This window comes from Pseudophryne corroboree, chromosome 9 (genome assembly GCF_028390025.1).
Source record: "Pseudophryne corroboree isolate aPseCor3 chromosome 9, aPseCor3.hap2, whole genome shotgun sequence".
Taxonomy (NCBI): Eukaryota; Metazoa; Chordata; class Amphibia; order Anura; family Myobatrachidae; genus Pseudophryne; species Pseudophryne corroboree.
Window position 1 is genome coordinate 436004070 of NC_086452.1, and position 23315 is coordinate 436027384.

Sequence of the window (23315 nt, forward strand, 5' to 3'; positions counted from 1 at the left end):
AAACGTTGGTATTTTGATGTGAGAATTTTTTTTAAATATATTTTTCTATCACAAGTATATATATATATATATATACACCTACACATACAGGTATGTACCCGCAGTGTAGGAAAAAAGGCACTCTCTAGAGTTTTAGTTTCAAGAATTTTTCATTTTATTCGTAATTGCATGTTAGATAGATTAATCAAATAAGCATACCTACATACATACACATACACATATTTATCTATATATAGGGGGGCACCAATATTTATCTTGCCTCCAGGCAACTGGGACGAACTTACACCACTGTTCGGCGGGATTTAATGGTGTCTGAGATTGCCGGATATGCGGGATGCCAGCTGATCTCTGACATGTTTGAAAGGGGTAAATCACTTACACGGCATGTTTTTGCATTGTAAGTGATTGCTCCTTTAAAAAAACCTCAGAGATCGGTCATCATCCCTCCTCTCCCGCAATCTTGGACACCATTACATCCCACCAATACAGTAGTTCCGTTTTAAATTAATAAAGTTCTTTTAATGACATAACTGGTGTCAAAAAATATTTCACATTATTTTACAAATATATCTACCGAATACATAGTTAATAAGAAATAGTAACAAAATAAAATGAAAAAATGATTAATAATCTGTTTTTTAATTGGTAATATTTAATCATTTTGCTAAAGTGTCAAGACAATCTCAAAGGAAAATGAATAAATAATTAAATTAAGTTAATTTGATGTCTTTATGTTTCATGCCATTTTTCTCTCTTTGATGAAATAACATCAACAACATCTGTAGAAAACAAGATATATAGTAAATTCCTTTCCATTATAACAAAATGTTGACATTATAATGTATGTTATAATGTACTGTAAGACCAATTGCACTGGATACATTTATATTAATGAGTAAATGTAAATGACTAGAGTATAAGCCTCTATACATATTGGCCCTCATTCCGAGTTGTTCGCTCGCAAGCTGCTTTTAGCAGCTTTGCACACGCTAAGCCGCCGCCTACTGGGAGTGAATCTTAGCTTATCAAAATTGCGAACGAAAGATTAGCAAAATTGCGAATAGACACTTCTTAGCAGTTTCTGAGTAGCTCCACACTTACTCGGCAACTGCGATCAGTTCAGTCAGTTTCGTTCCTGGTTTGACGTCACAAACACTGCCAGCGTTCGGCCAGACACTCCTCCGTTTCTCCAGCCACTCCCGCGTTTTTCCCAGAAACTGTAGCGTTTTTTCGCACACACCCATAAAACGGCCAGTTTCCGCCCAGAAACACCCACTTCCTGTCAATCACATTACGATCACCAGAACGAAGAAAAAACCTTGTAATGCCGTGAGTAAAATACCTAACTGCATAGCAAATTTACTTGGCGCAGTCGCACTGCGGACGTTGCGCATGCGCATTAGCGACTAATCGCTCCATTGCGAGAAAATATAACGAACGAACAACTCGGAATGACCCCCTATATCCATCATCTCCTGCTCAAAGTGTACTCTGTTTTAAAGTGTGAGTGGATAGAACAGTCTGTAACCAATCAGAGGACTGGAATATTCACAGCAGCACAGAGTATAACAGGAAACGAATGATGTTGTGGGAGGCCATTGTTATCAAATATCCTTATTTTTGTAGCAAATTGTTAATGCAAACACCAGCCTAATTACTTCTTTACTACTGTAAAAAGAATTTACCATAAAGAAAACTACAGTATATTCATCAAACATATGCACTGAACTGACTACTGTCAACTTTCATGACAGCTCCCACTCAGAATGACGCATTGCTAGGGTACACCTGCGTGTAGGGGGCAAATGTACCATCCATGTGCAAGCACAAATACTTATAGTCATTAACAGAGTTCAGGGGTGGTTTAAGAAAGGAAAAGGCCCTTGTGCAGGATCTGATCAAGTCCCCTCCTCTCTGCTAGCACAGGAGACTCTGGCTTTGTCCTAGAGTTTATTACTCATACACAGGTCTCCGGGAACATAGCCCTGGCGACATCTCTACTGAGCATGCACAAATCACCATGAAAATGGCCGCCACACCATTTTCCCTGTGACTTGTGTATTGTGTTAACTTTATAGGGGTCTATTCAATTCTAGTCGGATCTGCCGACTAGTCTGAAAGATGTCAGTTTCCGACTTTTTTTTTATCCGACCCATTCAATGGGCCTGCCATGTTTCCGACTTGTCGGCAATTCTGACTTTTCGGAAAACACGTGGATCGGCAGATTAGCCGCGGATCCACGTGTTTTGGCAGATTAGCGGCCAAATCCGACAGGTTTTTGGTCTGTTTTCGACAATGTCAAATCCGACTTTAAAAAAAATCGGATTGACATTGTCAGAAATGGCCAAAACCTGTCGGATTTGGCCGCAAATTGAATACTGAAATGACGGATCATTTCCGTCGGAAAGGATCCGACATCAATTGAATAGACTCCATAATGTGTATTTGTAATTGGAAATATACATTTATGAAAGAGATTTAGCTATTTAAAACTTATGATAAATGATGCTCCAGCCAATCAACGTGTTTCAAAAATGACAGTTGGGAGCTGATTGGCTGGAGCACTATTTATCACTGTAATAGGTTTTAACTAACTAAATTTCATTTTAGTACATCTCCCCCTATATATTTCCTAAATTTTCTTTTATACTGGTCAGGGTCATAGGGACCCCTATATATTGTACAAGGACCACAAGGATGCCAGACGTACGATTACCTTGGTCTTAACCGTGTTAATGAATTACCATGGCCCACAGCTGAGGGGTTTACAGCCGTGGATTTTCACTATATTTGTAGATTCCTAAGCCCCTACCTTTCTGTGACTGATTAAGTTTTTAGGAATAGGCTCCTGCTGCCCTTCTTGCCTTGCTCTGTAACGCCAGTAGTTTAAATGAAATGAATTAGTAGGTAATGGTATGGTCTACCACTGTAGGACCAGCCTTTATGGAGATCTATGCAAATAGGCTTTTCTTGCTATCACTGCAGGACCAGCCCTTATATAAATCTATGGGAAGGGGCTGATGTCAAACAGTAGGTAGGTGAAAGCCTCCATAGCAAAAGCTTTGAAAACCACGAATATAAAACAATTAAATGACTGCAGTGTATCCTTACCTCTTCTCTAAGGCCACGAATCTCTTATGTAACCTCTTTGCGCTTGAACATTCTATTGAGAAAAGTTTCCCCCGAGAATGATTATAAAAAGATCTCCAAAATGCATTAAAAAATAGTTTTTAAACTCTAATTATATATTATAAAGCCTCCACATGAAGCATAATCCATCATACTGGTGTCATTCACCTTTCAATATGTCAATCACATTACAAAAGTGTGTGTCAGTTTTTTTTTTTAATATCAGTAATTCTCTATTTTTTTTGTAGCAAAAAAAGAAATAATCGCACCTGCTTCATGGCGACAATTTCAGTTTCTAATCACAATCTGTTCAGCATAGGTATTCAGAACACATTCATTATGTGTATAAACACAATGGAACATATAAGCTGAATTATGATCAAATGGTGACAATTTTCCGAGAATGCTAAATCAAATTGAACTTATTATTTTGCAAAGGGGTTTTTTTTTTAGTCTTTTTTTTTTTTCATCTTCAAGAGAAAATTGTCTCCTTTCTGGTCTGTAAATGACTAATAATACAGAAATATCTATAGTCATATATTACAATTTCTCAAAACGGCTTTTTGTCTGCTAACAGTGTTTGTGCAACACACAGATTAAGAATTAAAAAAACACACAGACACACACTACAATACCATTGGATGTTAACCTGTAAGTAAAATATAATTGTAATGTTACTGATACCATACATTTTATTGACAAATAAATTCACACTATCAAAATATTTTGCTGACACTTTGCTGGCTGATTGTCAGGAACTGGAAGTAAATGACACTAATGACAATTGTATTTGTTCCAAGCAAGATTACACCTAACGTGATAGTTATACGCATAGGGGGTCATTCCGAGTTGTTCGCTCGGTAAATTTCTTCGCATCGCAGCGATTTTCCACTTATTGCGCATGCGCAATGTTCGCACTGCGACTGCGCCAAGTAAATTTGCTATGCAGTTAGGAAATTTACTCACGGCATTACGAGGTTTTTTCTTCGTTCTGGTGATCGTAATGTGATTGACAGGAAGTGGGTGTTTCTGGGCGGAAACTGGCCGTTTTATGGGAGTGTGTGAAAAAACGCTACCGTTTCTGGGAAAAACGCAGGAGTGGCCGGAGAAACGGAGGAGTGTCTGGGCGAACGCTGGGTGTGTTTGTGACGTCAAACCAGGAACGACAAGCACTGAACTGATCGCACTGGCAGAGTAAGTCTCGAGCTACTCAGAAACTGCACAGAGAAGTCTTTTCGCAATATTGCGAATCTTTCGTTCGCAATTTTGATAAGCTAAGATTCACTCCCAGTAGGCGGCGGCTTAGCGTGTGCAAAGCTGCTAAAAGCAGCTTGCGAGCGAACAACTCGGAATGACCCCCATTGTGTAGTGCTATAAATCCGTAATGTAATTCAGTATCGCTTTATAGCACTGTTATCCTCTTGAGATTGTAAAACTTACCTTATACTGTAGATACGATCTGGGTAGCCAGCCACATATCATTTCGGGATGAGTAGACATCCAACACATGCTGGAAGAGTGGATAAATGACTATTGACTAAGAAAATATCTACCAGAATTTTTTTTTTAAAATAAATTTCATGACTCCATAAATCATGCAAGAGACATATTAAGGCTCAATTACAAATGTGGTGCCGCACATACTGTTTTTAAAATTTTAAAGGGACGTGGCCACTCTTCGCAAACCAAGCCCTCGCACATGTGACATCCGTGGACCTAGTCACCACCGAAACCTGGAAGCTGAGATAGGGATGTGCAAAGAATCTCTCCGGTGAATCTGCAGGATGCAGGATGGTGTTCCAAACATCCTGCAAGCCAAATACAGGAGACATGGTAACTCCACCTCAGCTTTGCACCCTGAGCCTGCAGCTTCCACAAGACCATTTTAATAGCAGTGTAGGCCCCTGGGCAAAGCAATACACTGAGGCCTCTACCCATCCTGCAGCAGTAGGGGTGGGGGGTGCTATCAGTGGCAGCTTTGATGTCCCGTGGGTGGTAGGGGGTGTTCTGTCTTCGGTTCATCATGTAGGACCTGGAGCAGTAATATCTGCTAATTACTCCTTAACTGCACAGATGGTGGGAGATGGGGTGGGAGGAAGAACACTAAACTGTAGAAGGGGTATTGGGCTGAATGAAGGGGCCCCAGTACATTTTCCTGTGGGAGGGCAGCTTGCTTGACTGCAGATATCTCCAGTTCCTAGAAATAGATTTCTTAGCTTTTAATGGGATAAAATTAAAAACTAGAGAGTCCCACCTTTCAGAAGGTACTGGGGAATGGGGATCAGAGGTCAGGAGTCAGAGCAAGCCACCCAGGCCCGGCGCTACCCGCTCAGCAAAGGGATGCAGTGCAGGTAGGCGCCAGGGAGGAGAGGCGCTTTCCCTGCACTGCATCCCCGCTGCTGTGCCGTCCTGTCACCCCCTGCTGCCGGCTGCTGTGCCTGTCACTGTATGACAGGCAGCGGCGCTGGCAGATTAAAGCCTCCCCTCCTCTCCCTTTGACATTCTCTACGGTAACAGTTCTCCTCCCCCAGGTGGCGCTAACATACGCTACCCATTGTTTTCTACCCGGGCCTCCCCTCGCTGGAATTACACTTGTTCCGCCTCTTTTCCGCCGCGGCCACTCAGACATCCCAAGCTGTGGCATGTGCGCATGCACAAGAAAATAGCAAAGGGGGAGCGAGGCATCAGCGACGCTGAGACCTGAGTTGCCACGGCGGAGCAAGTGTAATACAGGTACCAGCGAGGGGTAGCCCAGGGACAAAACAACAGGGAGCGTATGGCAGCGCTGGCTGGGGGAGGAGAACTGTTACCATGGAGAATGTCAAAGGGAGCGCAGTGAAGGCAGCTGAGTACATCCTGCCCTAACTGATCGGACGAAGGGGGCAGAGCTTAACGGACGAAAAGGGGGCGGAGCTTCACGGACGAAAAGGGGGCGGGGCTACACGGAACCAGAAGACTGCAGTACCACAGAGGAGCGGGAAGATCCTCTTCAAATGTAAGTAGTCTCTCTCTCCCCCCCTCCCTCTCCCTTCCTCCCTACCAACTTGACACTTGCATGCCGTACTGTATAAAATGGGGACACCTGCCTGCCGTACTATATAAAATGGGGACACGTGCCTGCGTGATGTGTAAAATGGGGACTCTCGCCTGCGTAATGTGTGAAATAGGGACACTTGCCTGTGTAATGTGTAAAATGGGGACTCTCGCTTGCGTAATGTGTAAAATGGGGACACTTGCCTGTGTAATGTGTAAACTGGGGACTCTCGCCTGCGTAATGTGTACAATGGGGTCACTTGCCTGACGTACTTGCAAAATGGGGACTCTTGCCTGCTGTAATGTGTAAAATGGGGACTCTCGCCTGCGTAATGTGTAAAATGGGGACACTTGCCTGCGTAATGTGTAAAATGGGGACTCTCGCCTGCGTAATGTGTAAAATGGGGACTCTCGCCTGCGTAATGTGTAAAATGGGGACTCTCGCCTGCCGTACTGTGTAAAACGGGGACTCTCGCCTGCGTAATGTGTAAAACGGGGACTCTCGCCTGCCGTACTGTGTAAAACGGGGACTCTCGCCTGCGTAATGTGTAAAATGGGGACTCTTGCCTGCCGTACTGTGTAAAATGGGGACTCTCGCCTGCGTAATGTGTAAAATGGGGACTCTTGCCTGCTGTACTGTGCAAAATGGGGACACTTGCCTGCCGCACTGTGTAAAATGGGTACACTTGCCTGCCGCACTGTGTAAAATGGGGACACTTGCCTGCCGTACTGTGTAAAATGGGGACTCTCGCCTGCGTAATGTGTAAAACGGGGACTCTCGCCTGCCGTACTGTGTAAAACGGGGACTCTCGCCTGCGTAATGTGTAAAATGGGGACTCTTGCCTGCCGTACTGTGTAAAATGAGGACTCTTGCCTGCGTAATGTGTAAAATGGGGACTCTCGCCTGCGTAATGTGTAAAATGGGGACTCTCGCCTGCCGTACTGTGTAAAACGGGGACTCTCGCCTGCGTAATGTGTAAAATGGGGACTCTTGCCTGCCGTACTGTGTAAAATGGGGACTCTCGCCTGCGTAATGTGTAAAATGGGGACTCTTGCCTGCTGTACTGTGCAAAATGGGGACACTTGCCTGCCGCACTGTGTAAAATGGGTACACTTGCCTGCCGCACTGTGTAAAATGGGGACACTTGCCTGCCGTACTGTGTAAAATGGGGACTCTCGCCTGCGTAATGTGTAAAATGGGGACTCTTGCCTGCTGTACTGTGCAAAATGGGGACACTTGCCTGCCGCACTGTGTAAAATGGGGACACTTGCCTGCCGCACTGTGTAAAATGGGGACACTTGCCTGCCGCACTGTGTAAAATGGGTACACTTGCCTGCCGCACTGTGTAAAATGGGGACACTAGCCTTCCGCACTGTGTAAAATGGGGACTCTTGCCTGCCGTAATGTGTAAAATGGGGACTTTTGATGTTTGTTTTTTTCAGCCTGTGGTGGCCGTGATGATATCAGATGAGACCATGCCCATATCAATGAGGCCACGCCCCCTTGCCGGGAGCGCGCCCATGCTTTTTCTTTTTATAGCTATGGGGGGGGGGGACGCTTTTTTAAAATGTAAATGGGGGGGCGTTTTGAAATCTCGCACTGGGAGCCAAATTGTCTAGAAACAGCCCTAGACCACATCCTTTTATTCAGCGCGCTGTCCCTTTGTAAAGTATGGGAGGGCGCAAATTTATAGTTTGCAGGAGGGCGCCGAACACCCTAGCACCGGCCCTGAAGCCACCGCCGAAAATATAAAACTGCATACCAGGCGTGCGGAGCTGGAGCAGGGACCAACTGCTGGAAGGCTGATATCTCTGGTTCTGGGTATAATAGAGACAAGCTGCCAGTGTCCACCGAAAGGGGAGAGTCCCAGCTTTTGGATTCTCAGAAACTGATATATTTGTCTAGGAAGAGCAATTAACAGGCTTGGATGGGGTCCACTGCTTTGATCTCAGATATCTCTGGTTCCCCAGGGCCAATCTTAAAAAATCTGGTACCCCTGGAAAAAGGGGATCCTCAGCTATCAGCTTAGGGCCCTTATACTATTGGGGCCCTTGGGCAACTGCCCATTGAGCCCATACATAAAGACGGTCCTCCGCTTGCATACCCCCTAGTTAAAGCTCTATGGACATGCATTGCTTTACTTTTTACACAGTGGTGAGCTGTGTTGGGAGGCTCTTAAAGGAGGCATATTGCATATGAAATGTACCCCATTTTCTAGCTCTTTCTGCTTTGTTTCAAACTTAGGCCTAAACCAGCCATAATATAAATAATGAAAGTTATATGCTACACTTACAATAAAGGGGGTCATTCCGAGTTGATCGTAGCCCTGCAAAGGTTTGCAGGGCTACGATCATGTCCATAGACATGCGGGGTGACACCCAGCACAGGGCTATCCCGCCCCGCATGTCAGTGCCGGCCCCCCCAGCAGAAGTGCAAAAGCATCGCACAGCGGCGATGCTTTTGCACTTTAGGAGTAGCTCCCAGCCAGCGCAGCTTTAGCGTGCTGGCCGGGAACTACTCGTCGCTCCCTGGCCCACAGCGGCTGCGTGTGACATCACGCAGCTGCTGCGGCCCGCCCCCGCATGGTCCGGCCGAACGCCGCCATTTCGTCCCCCCCGCCCAGCGACCGCCTCTGCCTGCCAATCAGGCAGAGGCAATCAGGCAGAGGCAATCGGACCCGATCGCACCGCTGCGATAAACTGCCCCCCATAGTCTTATTGGTAAGGGGTTTGCATGGAGTTACAGTACAGAACACTTTGGTTCAACAAATATGCACAATATACATTTTTTACTGTATCCATATAAAGAACACACCTACAGCACACAGTACTCTCAATTGCAAGCTCTTCAAATCTCTACAAGGACTACGCTCACACTATATAGGTTACACTAAATAAATTGCAATGAAATCCTACACATAAATAGTAAATTAGCAATACGTCTGTAAAACATTGGGGGTGATTCAGATCTGATCGTTGCTGTGCGTTTTCGCACAGCCGGCAATCAGGTCCTAACTGCGTGTGCGAATGCACCGCAATGTGCATGCGCATCGGACAACAACAGGCATCGCCGGTCAGCGACGGGATGGTGCGAAAAATACGATCGCACGGGCGTTCGCAAGGTGAATGACGGGAGGAGGCCATTTGTGGGTGGTAACTGACCATTTATTGGGAGTGTCCGGAAAATGCAGGTGTTCCAAAGCGTTTTCAGGGAGGGTATCTGACGTCAGCTCTGGCCCCCGATCAGCCTGATGTAATCGCACTGTAGGAGTAGGTCCTGGGCTGCGCAGAGACTGCACACGGTGGATTTTAGCACCTCGGCATACACATGGGATCGCACACTTGCATGGCGATTTTACACTCCCCCTGGGGGCGGCAACTACTACAGCAAAGTTTGCAGCCCAGCGTTCAGGTCTGAATCACCCCCATGGTCTATCCCTATAAAGCATTAGAGTATTTGTTGCGGCCAGTCGGTGCACTGTAAATGACGGCTAGCATCAGAATAAGAATAAAACTTAAAGTCCTGTATACTAGTAACATATACAGTTGCAGCATTGTCTGGAATAAAGCAACAAGACGGATTCAATATGAATGCCCTTTTGTTATAGGGGTCTCACAGGATGGCCTCGGTAGCACGTAAAAGTGTCACTCAAGTAATGGGGCCCTTGGCTAGTGCAACCCTTGGCTAGTGCGACCCTTGGCTAGGATTAAAGTTATTGTCTCTGAAATGTGGGTAACTATGTGGAGCTTGGACTCCTGTAATATAGCAACTGGAACTTTCTTACCAAGCAGCGTGTCACGGAGATGGGTCACCCTCTAAAGCTGGGTACACACTGGGTGATTTATCTCTCTCCAAGGTTTGATGTAACTCCCCCACAATCACGTAATATAAATGATCTCATAGTTAGAATTACTCAAAAAGTCATTAACAACCCCAGTCCCCAAAGCATGAGTGTCTGGCTACCGGCTACAGGGGTCCTTGACAGGCCTCACCTTTACTAACATTGCCTGGCAGCCACCTGCCGCCGTAGCTGTCCTTTAAGTAATTCGGTCATAATATGAATATCAAGTCATTCCCATCACCGGCTTGCCAGTCTGCATTTTGTTTCACATCTCTTGCCAACTGCTGATACGGTGCATAACGAAGCAGTCAATCAACACAGACGGATTAATACATATATTGACTTATTCATACCCAAACTCTAAATTTCACACGTTAGATTTTTAGATCACGCATCCAATTTGTGCACAATATGTATATTTCCCCTTTGAAGTCAAAGGGGTTACATTTTATGTTCTGTCCCCGTAACTCATCTCGTCCTTTTCATTAAATCCTCTCAATTTTTACTAGTCATTTTTAATTGAAATGGCAGCAGAAATTAAACACAAAGGGAGAAATCGGAGTTCGTATTGCGCAGTTGAAAGCTGAAATCTTGCTTTCATAACCAAGTTTAATTGTCTAACACTATGAAAAATTTAACACAGGCTTACTAATGGAACGCAGGCCTTGAAAACATAAGTAGGCTTTGAGAATAGTAAAAAACCAAGAGATACGTCTTAAGGGGATAGAGCCCTTTAAAAAGACAGAATGTTTAAACAATGAAATATGAATTGCTCAGCCTCTTCCGATTACAAGTTGTAACACCTCTTAATAGAGTAACATAAAAAGATGTTCATTTATGAAGCTATACGATGCTGTAAGCCCACGGGTCTCTGCTTCAAGTGTAGAAATTAAGGAAAGAATCGTGGTAGTTATGAAAACTATATATCCTGAAAACAAAGCTGAGGAGATTCAGTAGAATTTTAATTTTAAAGTTGCAGAACCACCTCGGAATAATTTTTTACCGCTATGCTGGTCCCCCTAGTGGTCTGGAGTAGGGCTGCTATATGAAAGAGAGATGCAGCCACGCCTCCATGTGGCTATAGCCATTTCCCCTACAGAGTGAGGCAGGGTCTAGATATTCACGGTGGAGTGTGGTGATGCCCACCACACACCCTTCTAAGGGGGACCCAGTTAAAAGCCATGATCTCCTTCTAACCGCCACTCTACACGGCACAGCAATACAGAGGTGTTCTCAACAGTGACAAGAGCTGTCCGGGGCGTCTCTGAAGTATTTTGGAAGTGAGACAGATGCTCTAGAGCAGGGCTGGCCAAACCGGTCCTCGAGATCTACCAACAGTTCATGTTTTCCAGGCCTCCTGGAGATCTGTAGAATTGTCAGTTAGGAATGAATGCTGCACATCTTAATTAGTAATGACTACACCTGTGCACCAGCTAGGTGGTCTGTAAAATGTGAACTGTTGGTAGATCTCGAGGACTGGTTTGGCCAGCCCTGCTCTAGAGGAACGTGGCCCATCTCAGACAAAACCTATCTGGGTTCAAACACTTCCCTTTCTTGGGTACTGCCCTGATCTGTAAAGTGGAATAGGTTACACCTAGCAGAGATGACACAAAATGGGGTTGTTGCAATGACCTAATGCTAGGAGTAGGGTCCTAACATGACATCAGAACAAGGGCGTAGCTACCATAGGTGCAGGGAGTGCACCACCCAATGGTGGAAAATGTATATAACACATATAACTGCTGTCAAAGTTACATGTGTTATAAACAGTTTTCACCATTGGGTGGTACATAAGAGCCCTTACGATCTTTTGCCTTGGGGCCTACAATTTATCTAATGATGTCCCTGGACCTGTTTATTGTAATGTGGTAGAAAATTAACTGGAGGGCATTATAATATTACATAATATGAACTGGGACACTGTAATGTGGCACAATAGGAAGTGGAGGCACTATAGTGTGGCATAATATGAACTGGGACACTGTAATGTGGCACAATAGGAAGTGGAGGCACTATAGTGTGGCATAATATGAACTGGGGACACTGTTTGATATAATGTGAATTGGGGATACTGTGTTGCATACTGTGTACTGGCAGCCCTGCAATGTGACATAATGTGAACTTGGGAAAATGATAGGGATCATAAAATGAACTAGGGCACTACTATGGGGCATACCATTAACTAAGACATTACTATGGATCATAAAACAAACTAGGGCACTATTATGTGGCTTAAACTTAACACCTGCTGTGGAGAGGTGTCGCTCAAGAAGCACTGGGACGGGGGCCCCTTCAAAATGTTGCTATGGGGCCCACAAATTTCTGGCTACGCCCCTGCGTCAGAACCATGTATTTTTCATCCCACCTGTGAGCGTACCAGGCGAGGCTGCCATTTTACAATGATAATTTCCTATACAATCAAACTGTGGGGTGCAATAAGACTGCAACACTAGGCTGCCTTGAACATGATACCCCTTTTCCACCTACTTACGCGGGTTGCAGCCCGGAGCCTGACACGGGTGCTACCCGGCTGCGACCCGTATCAGCCCCCTTTCCTATCTGCAGTCACCATCCCCGCATATTGCCGGGTGACGCTGCCGGTGACATGATCTCCCAGCGTCGCCCTTTCATACAGTGTAAACGGAGACGGCTCGCATCGACATGTCTTCCGTTTACATAGCACAGCTTGCCGGGTTGAACCCGTGTTCAACCCCGCAAGCTACCCGAGTTGGAATACTGGGTCACTCAACCCAAATTATTCCAACTCGGACCATTTTCACCAGCCAGCTACATGGCCTATGCGCGTTCATGTGCAATAACCCGTGTTATATGCTGGTTGGTGTAAAAGGGGTATAAATGTGTGGGGAAAGTCTCAGTGGTCATAAAGTTCAGGACAGCGACTGTCCACTTACCAGTCTCAGAGCTGTTTTGCCCCAAATCAGATGTGTGGTCATGGGGGGTAATTCAGACCTGATCGCTCCTCTACAAATTTGCTTAGGTCTGCGATCAGATAGCCGCCGCCATCGAATGATTTTTCCAGTCTGTGCAGTCTGTGCATAGCCCAGGACCTACTTCTACAGTGTGATACAATCAGGCTGATCGGGGCCGGAGCTGACGTCACACACCCTCCCTGAAAACGCTTGGGCACGCCTGTGTTTTTACTGACACTCCTAGAAAACAGCCACTTACCACCCTCAAACATCCGCTGAGGATTTTTTGCAGTCTGGGCTCGCATGTGCGCACTATGGGGTTTTTTTGCAGTCTGGGCTCGCATGTGCGCACTATGATCTGTATGCACTATGATCTGTAATCGACTGCCTTACGAATTTGCACAACAGCTATCAGGTCTGAATTATCCCCAAAGTCACTGGAACTGTGCCTGATCCGGGAACAGATTCCTGTGTGGTGAAAGTCACTGACCAACATCTCTGGCATGCTCCAATTGGTACCTTGTGTACCCTAGCTCATTTTATGAACTATACAGTAGAGGTATCCTAGTTAATGTTATGCCCCATAATAGTGCCCTAGTTTACATTATACAATACAGTACCCCAGTTCATATTATGTCAAATTGTAGTGCCCCAAGTTAACAGTATGTGGCAACATTATGCCACACAGTAGTTAGCGAGAATATACAGGAACCAGGTGGACAACTTGAGACTTGGGTGCAGTTGGGTCAGGCCCCAAGACTGGGCCCCTTATGCCCCTGGGCCCCATAGCAATGACGCTCCTGGACCATAGCTACACCCGTGGCTGTAATATCTATATTTATGTGCATGCCTCCAGGATTATTCAGTAGCATGGCGACTATAGGTTGTAACCCTTAGCAACCAAACATGTACTATATTTGAATAACCTATTTTAATCTATCAGACCCTGTCATTAGGAGGCATGAAGAAGCGTGGGGTGCGTGGTAACACCCTTTTGGTCGTACCGTACAAGGGCTCGTCTTTCCCTAGACAGGTGTGGGCCTGTGTACTTTGCACTGTACTGTACCTGCTTCTGACTGGTTGATTTAGGTTACGTCAGCCTTGCTTTAAACAAGTCTGCTTGTTATTAGCGATCTATAACTGGTATTTCTTTCATGCTTCGTTCAGTACCACAGAACAGAGAGAAAACACAATATGGCTTCTTCGGTTAACATTCCATAGATCACTTGATTTCTAATGAACTTTTCTCTGCTCCTATGGCCTTGCAGCTCCCATGTGCCCGGTTTCTGTAACAGCTATGGAAATGACATATTAAGGAGTTAAAGCAAATCCCTTACCCCTTTGAACTGTTTTCTCAGTATTACAAGTACACAGATACACTTTTGATGTGTGAACTAGGAAATCTGACTGATAGAGAACAAAGGCCTTGTCACTGAAGGGATGGCTCTGACACAGAACCACACAGAGTTTATTGAAAAACTGTCAGTGGCGATACTACCATTTGTCTGTTGTATTTATCAAAGACCAACAAGTAATGAGAGAAATGATGGATAGCGCAGTGTTCTCTATACACAGCTATTGTACTAAATCCAGATAATACTTAGTGATACATTTGAAAAAAAATGATAACAATATATTTAAAAAAATTTTGAGCAGTAACAGAAAAGTAACAATAAGAATTACGCACTCTGCAGGCGTAATGTATGGAAATTCCAAGATAATTGGCTTTTTGCATCTGAAATTCTACACACTGAATGCTTTTGCTTATAGATTATAATACAGGTTGAGTATCCCATATCCAAATATTCCGAAATACGGAATATTCCGAAATACGGACTTTTTTGAGTGAGAGTGAGATAGTGAAACCTTTGTTTTCTGATGACTCAATGTACACAAACTTTGTTTAATACACAAAGTTATTAAAAATATTGTATTAATTGACCTTCAGGGTGTGTGTATAAGGTGTATATGAAACATAAATGAATTGTGTGAATGTACACACACTTTGTTTAATGCACAAAGTTATAAAAAATATTGGCTAAAATGACCTTCAGGCTGTGTGTATAAGGTGTATATGTAACATAAATGCATTCTGTGCTTAGACTTGGGTCCCATCACCATGATATCTCATTATGGTATGCAATTATTCCAAAATACGGAAAAATCCCATATCCAAAATACCTCTGGTCCCAAGCATTTTGGATAAGGGAGACTCAACCTGTAAATGTATACATTTATTTTGTTGTCTAAACTAAGATATTTTTAAGTTATTTATTGCATTTGAAAAAAATAGGATTTTAATACCTACCGGTAAATCCTTTTCTCTTAGTCCGTAGAGGATGCTGGGGACTCCAAAAGGACCATTGGGTATAGACGGGATCCGCAAGAGACATGGGCACTTTAAGACTTTAAATGGGTGTGAACTGGCTCCTCCCTCTATGCCCCTCCTCCAGACCTCAGTTATAGGAACTGTGCCCAGGGAGACGGACATTTCGAGGAAAAGGATTTTTGTTAAACCAAGGGTGAGATACACAACAGCTCACACCACAACACACCGTACAACATGGCTTTTAACTAAACACCAGTTAACGGCATGAACCAAAATCAGCAACAGGCTGATCTCAACCGAAACACAACCTTCGTGTAACATAAGCAATAACTACTAACAAGTACTGCAGCTAGAGTCCGCACTGGGACGGGCGCCCAGCATCCTCTACGGACTAAGAGAAAAGGATTTACCGGTAGGTATTAAAATCCTATTTTCTCCTTCATCCTAGAGGATGCTGAGGACTCCAAAAGGACCATGGGGTTTATACCAAAGCTCCAAACCGGGCGGGAGAGTGCGGATGACTCTGCAGCACCGATTGAGCAAACATAAGGTCCTCATCAGCCAGGGTATCAAACTTGTAGAACTTTGCAAAAGTGTTTGACCCTAACCAAGTAGCTACTCGGCAAAGCTGTAATGCCGAGACGCCTCGGGCAGCCGCCCAAGATGAGCCCACCTTCCTAGTGGAATGGGCCGTCACCGATTTCGGTAACGGCAATCCAGCCGTAGAATGAGCCTGCTGAATCGTATTACAGATCCAGCTGGCAATAGTCTGCTTAGAAGCAGGAGCGCCAACCTTGTTGGCCACATACAGGACAAACAGCGCCTCTGTTTTCCTCATCCGAGCCGTTCTGGCTACATAAATTTCCAAAGCCCTGACCACATCTAGAGACTTCGAATCAGCCAAGGCTTCCGTAGCCACAGGCACCACAATAGGTTGGTTCATGTGAAACGAAGAAACCACCTCTGGTAGAAATTGTTGACGAGTTCTCAACTCCGCTCTATCCTCATGGAAAATCAGACAGGGGCTTTTGTGAGACAAAGCCGCCAATTCGGACACCCGCCTTGCGGATGCCAAGGACAATAGCATGACCACTTTCCAAGTGAGAAATTTCAACTCAACCTTTTGTAAAGGTTCAAACCAATGTGACGTAAGGAACTGTAACACCACGTTAAGGTCCCACGGTGCTACTGGGGGCACAAATGGAGGTTGGATGTGTAGTACGCCCTTCACGAAAGTCTGTACTTCTGGAAGTGAGGCTAATTCCCTGTGAAAGAAAATTGATAAGGCCGAAACCTTCACTTTAACGGAGCCTAACTTCAGGCCCGCATCCACGCCTGCTTGCAAAAAGTGGAGAAAACGCCCCAGCTGAAATTCTTCCGTAGGAGCCTGCTTGGATCCAAGATACATATTTTCTCCAAATACGGTGATAATGCTTCGCCGTTACTTCCTTTCTAGCTTTAAGTAGAGTGGGGATGACTTCCCTGGGAATACCCTTCCTAGCTAGGATTTGGCGTTCAACCGCCATGCCGTCAAACGCAACCGCGGTAAGTCCTGGAACACGCACGGCCCTTGCTGTAACAGATCCTCTCTTAGAGGAAGAGGCCAGGGATCTCCAGTGAGCAATTCCTGAAGATCCGGATACCAGGCCCTCTGTGGCCAATCCGGAACAACGAGTATCGCCTGAACCCTTGTTCTTCTTATGATCCTTATCACCTTTGGAATGAGTGGAAATGGAGGGAACACAGACCGACCGAAACACCCACGGCGTCACTAGTGCGTCCACTGCTATTGCTTGAGGGTCCCTTGACCTGGAACAATATGTCTGAAGCTTCTTGTTGAGGCGAGACGCCATCATGTCTATTTGAGGAAGTCTCCAATGACTTGTCACTTCTGCAAAGACCTCTTGATGAAGACCCCACTCTCCTGGATGGAGATCATGTCTGCTGAGGAAGTCTGCTTCCCAGTTGTCCACTCCTGGAATGAAGACCGCTGACAGAGCGCTTGCATGTTTTTCCGCCCAGCGAAGAATCTTGGTGGCCTCTGCCATCGCCACTCTGCTCTTTGTTCCGCCCTGGCGGTTTATGTGCGCCATGGGTGTGATGTTGTCCGACTGAATCAGGACGGGTAGGCCGCGAAGAAGCTGTTCTGCCTGCCGCAGGCCATTGTAGATGGCCCTTAACTCCAGCACGTTTATGTGCAGACAAGCTTCCTGGCTTGACAATTTTCCCTGGGAATTTTGTCCCTGTGTGACTGCTCCCCAACCTCGGAGACTCGCGTCCGTGGTCACCAGAATCTAATCTTGGATGCCGAACCTGCGACCCTCTAGAAGGTGAGAACTTTGGAGCCACCACAGGAGAGTCCCTGGGGGACAGACTTATCTTCCGGTGCATCTGCAGATTGGACCCTGACCACTTGTCCAGCAGGTCCCACTGAAACGTTCTTGCATGGAACCTGCCAAATGGAATGGCCTTGTAGGCCGCCACCATTTTCCCCAGCACTCGAGTGCAGTGATGAATCGACACTCTTGGTGGTTTCAGAAGTTCCTTGACCATGTTCTGGATTTCTTGAGCTTTTTCCAACGGGAGGAAGATCCTCTGCAGTTCGGTGTCCAGAATCATACCCAAAAAGGTCAGCCGAGTTGTCTAAATCAACTGCAACTTTGGCAAATTTAGGAGCCAGCCATGCTGTTGCAGCACCTGCAGGGAGAGCGCAACGCTTTTTAGTAACTGCTCCCTTGATCTCGCCTTTATCAGGAGATCGTCCAAGTATGGGATAATTGTGACCCCTTGCTTGCGCAGGAGCACCATCATTTCCGCCATCACCTTGGTGAAAATCCTCAGGGCCGTGGAAAGACCAAACGGCAACATCTGAAATTGGTAGTGACAATCCTGAACAGCGAACCTCAGATACATCTGATGAGGAGGATATATGGGGACATGTAGGTAAGCATCCTTTATGTCGACTGGCACCATAAAATCCCCCCCCCCCCTCTCCAGACTGGAGATTACCGCTCGGAGAGATTCCATCTTGAATTTGAAACTTTTCAAATACACATTGAGGGATTTTAAGTTCAGAATCGGCCTGACCGAGCCATCCGGCTTCGGGACCACAAACAGGCTTGAATAAAACCCTTCTCCCCGTTGTGACGGGGGTACCTCGACAATGACTCGCTGCTGAAACAGCTTTTGTATTGCCGTACACACTACCTCTCTTTCCGGAAGAGAAGCTGGCAAGGCCGATTTGAAAATTTGGTGTGGGGGCACGTCTTGAAACTCCAGCTTGTATCCTTGGATCACAATTTCCAGCACCCAAGGATCCAGGCCCGAGAGAACCCAGACCTGACTGAAGAGCTGAAGACGCGCTCCCACCGGTGTGGAGTCCCGCAGGGGAGCCCCAGCGTCATGCGGTGGATTTGGCAGAAGCCGGGGAGGACTTCTGCTCCTGGGAGCCTGCCACAGCCGGCGATCTTTTTCCTCTTCCCTTACCTCTTGCCGCAAGGAAGGATGACCCACGTCCTTTCCGGAATTTCTGCGACCGAAAGGACTGCATCTGATATGGGGGCGTTTTCTTTTGCTGTGGAGGAACAAAAGGAAGAAAAGAGGACTTAACCACTGTAGCTGTAGAAACCAGGTCCGCGAGGCCTTCACCAAACAAAACTCCACCCTTACAGGGCAGAGCCTCCATAGCCTTCTTAGAATCAGCATCACCATTCCATTGATGAGTCCACAACGCCCTTCTAGCTGAGACTACCATGGCATTGGCCCTTGATCCCAGAGGCCAATATCTCTCGCCGTCTCCTTCAGATAAACTGCAGCGTCCCTGATATGACCCAGAGTCAAAAGCACGCTACCCCTATCCAGGGTGTCTATTTCCAATGACAAGTTATCTGCCCACTTTTCAATCGCGTTACTCACCCACGCCGAAGCCACAGCCTGCCGGAGCAGCGTACCTGTCGTGACATAAATAGATTTCAAGGTAGCCTCCTGCCTACGATCAGCAGGATCCTTAAGGGTCGCCATTTCAGGAGACGGTAGTGCCACTTTCTTGGATAATCGCGCCAGAGCTTTGTCTACCGTGGGTGTTGTCTCCCACCCAACCCTATCCTGAGAAGGAAACAGGTATGCCATAGCAATTCTCCTAGGAATGTGCCGCCTCTTGTCTGGCGTTTCCCAGCCTTTTTGAAAAAGGGCATTCAGTTCATGAGAGGGAGGAAACGTTACCTCAGGTTTCTTCCCCTTACATACAGACCCTTGTCTCAGGTACAGATACAGGTATCTGTATTGAATACTCTTAGCCACTTTAGGATGCAACTTAGCATCATTATAGTTGACACTGGAATCGGAAATCCATGTCGGTATCAGTGTCAGCTATCTGGGTAAATGAACGTTTTTGGGACCCCGAGGGGGCCTGAGTGAGTGGCACCACGTCTCCCATGGATTGTCTCCATACTTGGTTCTGAGACTCAGATTTGTCTAACCTCTTATGCAGCAAATCCACACTGTTATTCAACACACTCCACATCTCAAACCAATCCGCAGTCGGCGGTGCCGACAGAGTCACTCCTTCATTCTGTTCAGCTCTCACACTAACCTCCTCCTGGGAAGAGCATTCAGTTTTTGCCGTGTAGACACACACGTACCGAGACCTCCAAACACACTGGGCTAAAGGGGACAGTCCCACACTAAGGCCTTTCAGAGAGACAGAAAAAGAGTTTGCCAGCTCACACCCAGCGCCCCACCGGTCTGAAAAAAGCACAATGCCCGAGACCTATAAGCGCTTGTTTATATAAACAACCAACACCAATTTTATGTGCGCCCCCCTCCCCCCCCCTTGTTTTTAGCACCTTGTTACTTGTGACAGCAGTGAAGGGCCAGGAGCAGCGTCTCTGCAGCAAGCTGTGGAGAGAAAATGGCGCTGGTCAGAGTTGAAGGACAAAGCCCCGTCCCCTACATGGCACGCTTCGGTCCCGCTTTAATTTTCACTGGCGGGGGTCTCCTAACAGTGCCTATGCACTGATACACTGTGCCAGTACCTTAAAATGAGGTATATATTGCTGCCCAGGGCTCCCCCCCCCTGCGCCCTGCACCCATATAGTGCCTGTGTGTGCGGGAGCAATGGCGCGCAGAGCAACCGCTGCGCGGTACCTCAGGTAGACTGAAGTCTTCTGCCGCCTTCAGATGTCTTCTTTGCTTCTGTTACTCACCTGTCTTCAATCTTCTGGCTCTGTGAGGGGGGCGGCGGCGCAGCTCCGGGAACGAGCAGCTAGGCGACCCAAGTGATCAGACCCTCTGGAGCTAATGGTGTCCAGTAGCCTAAGAAGCAGAGCCTATCAACTCACAGAAGTAGGTCTGCTTCTCTCCCCTCAGTCCCACGAAGCAGGGAGCCTGTTGCCAGCAGTGCTCCCTGAACATAAAAAAACCTAACAAAAGTCTTTTTAGAGAGACTGTGTAGAGCTCCCCTAGTGTGTGACCAGTCTCCTCTGGGCACAGAATCTAACTGAGGTCTGGAGGAGGGGCATAGAGGGAGGAGCTAGTTCACACCCATTCAAAGTCTTATAATGTGCCCATGTCTCCTGCGGATCCCGTCTATACCCCATGGTCCTTTTGGAGTCCCCAGCATCCTCTAGGACGAAGGAGAAAATACATTGTTAACTTTACAGCTTTCATTTACGATTATAGTTTATTGTGCTGAGGATCTTGTATATTGTGTATGTTACTATAGGGTTAATGCAGGGTTGGTAGCAAAATGGGATTAAACAACAAAAACAGAATAGCCATGCAAAACTAGTATACAGTATATCCATCCATATACAGAGCTATGCACATACCGAGGTGGAAGGGGCAAATGAAATGCACCCTACCAGGCAAATAAGCATGTTTCTGTGTGTGGTTTACAATCAAAATCCCGACGGTCAAAATACTGACAACAATTGACCGACGGTCAAAATCCCGGCAAGGTCAAAATACCAACATTTAAAATACCAACAAGGTCAAAATACCGACATTTAAAATGTTGACAGGTTAAAAAGTCGACACAAGTTTTTGATAGTTTTTTGTGTGTATGTCAACATAGTTCGATATGGACACCGTATAAGTGTACCGCGTTCCCTTGCATGGCGAGCGCGTGGTGCCTCGCTACACTCGGCACACTATTATATTCCCCCCTCCAGGTCCACAGGGATGGTAAAGTATGAACAAGTCGGTGTCAATGAAAAAAATCAGGAAAAACTCATGTAGACTTTTTGACCTGTCGACATTTTAAATGTCGGTATTTTAAAAGTCAATATTTTGACCATGTCGGAATTGTGACCTTGTCGGGATGAGTGTGGTATAGCACATAGACAGTTAAAAGATAGACAGTCATTAGGTAGACACCATATGGTCGACAGTCAAAAGATTGACAGAGTCAAAAGTCAGACAGGGTCATAAGTCAGACACAAAAGGAAAAAATATATATTTTTATTCGTTTGTGTTTTTAAACATTTTGAACCCAAATTTGGTGAAATTCGTCCCCTCGAGTGCTCGCTACGCTCACCATGCTTCGGGCTCGATGTCTTGCTTCGCTCACCACAACTTTACTAAAAGGTAATAGTTTGTGACATGGATAGTAAATGAGAAAAAAGTTGTAAAAAAAACACAGAAAAACAACAAACAAAAAAATTGTGTGTGTGTCTGACTTACGACCCTGTCTGAATTTTGACTGTCTGACTTTTAACTCTGTCTGACTTTTAACTCTGACTTTTGATTGTTTGACTTTTGACCCTGTCTAACTTTTGACCCTGTCTGACTTTTGACTGTTGACTATATGGTGTCTACCTAATGACTGTCTATCTTTTAACTGTCTATCTATAGACTGTAACCAGAGCCGGCCCTAACCATTATGATGCCCTAGGCAAGATTTTGGCTGGTGCCCCTAGCACCACCGCTAGTTCCGCCTCTGACCCTGCACCCCTTTCCCAGCACCAGGCCAAAAAGGTATGTGTTTTTGCTGGCAAGGGGCATGGCCACACAATAGTACCCCCAATTCAACTTATGCCTCACAGTAGTGCAACTTTATTCACAATTTATCATACGATAGTGTCCCTTATTCACATTACATCACACAGTAGTACCACTTTACCTTATATACGTTACTCCTCACAGTAGTGCCCCTCATTCACATAACATCATACTGAATTGCTCCTTATTCACATTACACCACACCATATTGCTCTTTATTCTCATTATACATATTACACCACACTATATTGCTCTTTATTCACATTAGACCACACAGTAGTGCCCTTTCTATACGTTACACCACACAGTAGAGCACCTTATACACATAATGCCACACATTGGTAATGCATTTATACACATAATGATACACATAATGTCCCTTACACATATGCCGCACATTATTAGTGCCCTTATACACATAATGACACACATAGTGCCCCTTACACATATGTTACACATTATTACTGCCCTTATACACATAATGACACATATAGTTCCTGGCGTGAATCATCTGGCAGCTTTGCTAACGTCGGGTGCCTGTTTTTTATGAAAATGCATATTTGCATTGCTATGTGGCTAGGATGCACAAGCAGCTTCCGCTGATTAAAATGATATGCGGCATGCCTATATACTGTGTGACTGTGACTGTATCTGCATACAGAATGCTATACACAGAATATAGGCATGCCGCATATCATTTTAATCAGCAGAAGCTGCTTGTGCCCCTAGGCATACCAGATGCCCTAGGCAATTGCCTAGTTTGCCTATGCCTAAGGTTGGCTCTGACTGTAACCCATCAGGATTTTGACCGTCAGTCAATGGTTGTCAGTATTTTGACCGTTAGGATTTTGATTGTAGGTAAATTGACCGCATCCCGTCTGCTCGTGTCTGCAGGTCCTTACTGTTTGCTCCATGGGCTTATCCAGTGTCAGACTGGGGCATAAAGGACCCACCAGGGGAAATACAGTGGTAGCCACCAGTTTGTGGTCTTGCTCCACCAAGCAACTGACCCACTAATAGAGTAACAGTGTATTATTTAAGAGCTTGGTCTGG

At 45.7% G+C, this 23315-nt stretch overlaps 1 long non-coding RNA gene across 2 annotated transcripts in view; it reads right to left on the reverse strand.

Annotated features, from left to right (window-relative positions):
- Window positions 1–677: 677 nt before the first annotated feature.
- Window positions 678–23315, reverse strand: part of LOC134957117 (uncharacterized) — a 38978-nt gene continuing 16340 nt past the window's right edge. Inside the window, exons 1-4 of one of the 2 annotated variants that reach the window (XR_010186475.1) lie at window positions 14001–14223; window positions 4570–4639; window positions 3112–3163; window positions 678–779 (exon numbers count right to left, since the gene is read on the reverse strand). This is a non-coding gene — a long non-coding RNA (uncharacterized LOC134957117). Of the gene's footprint in view, window positions 780–3111; window positions 3164–4569; window positions 4640–14000; window positions 14224–23315 lie in introns of those variants that run through there. The other variant, XR_010186474.1, reaches the window with a different exon arrangement.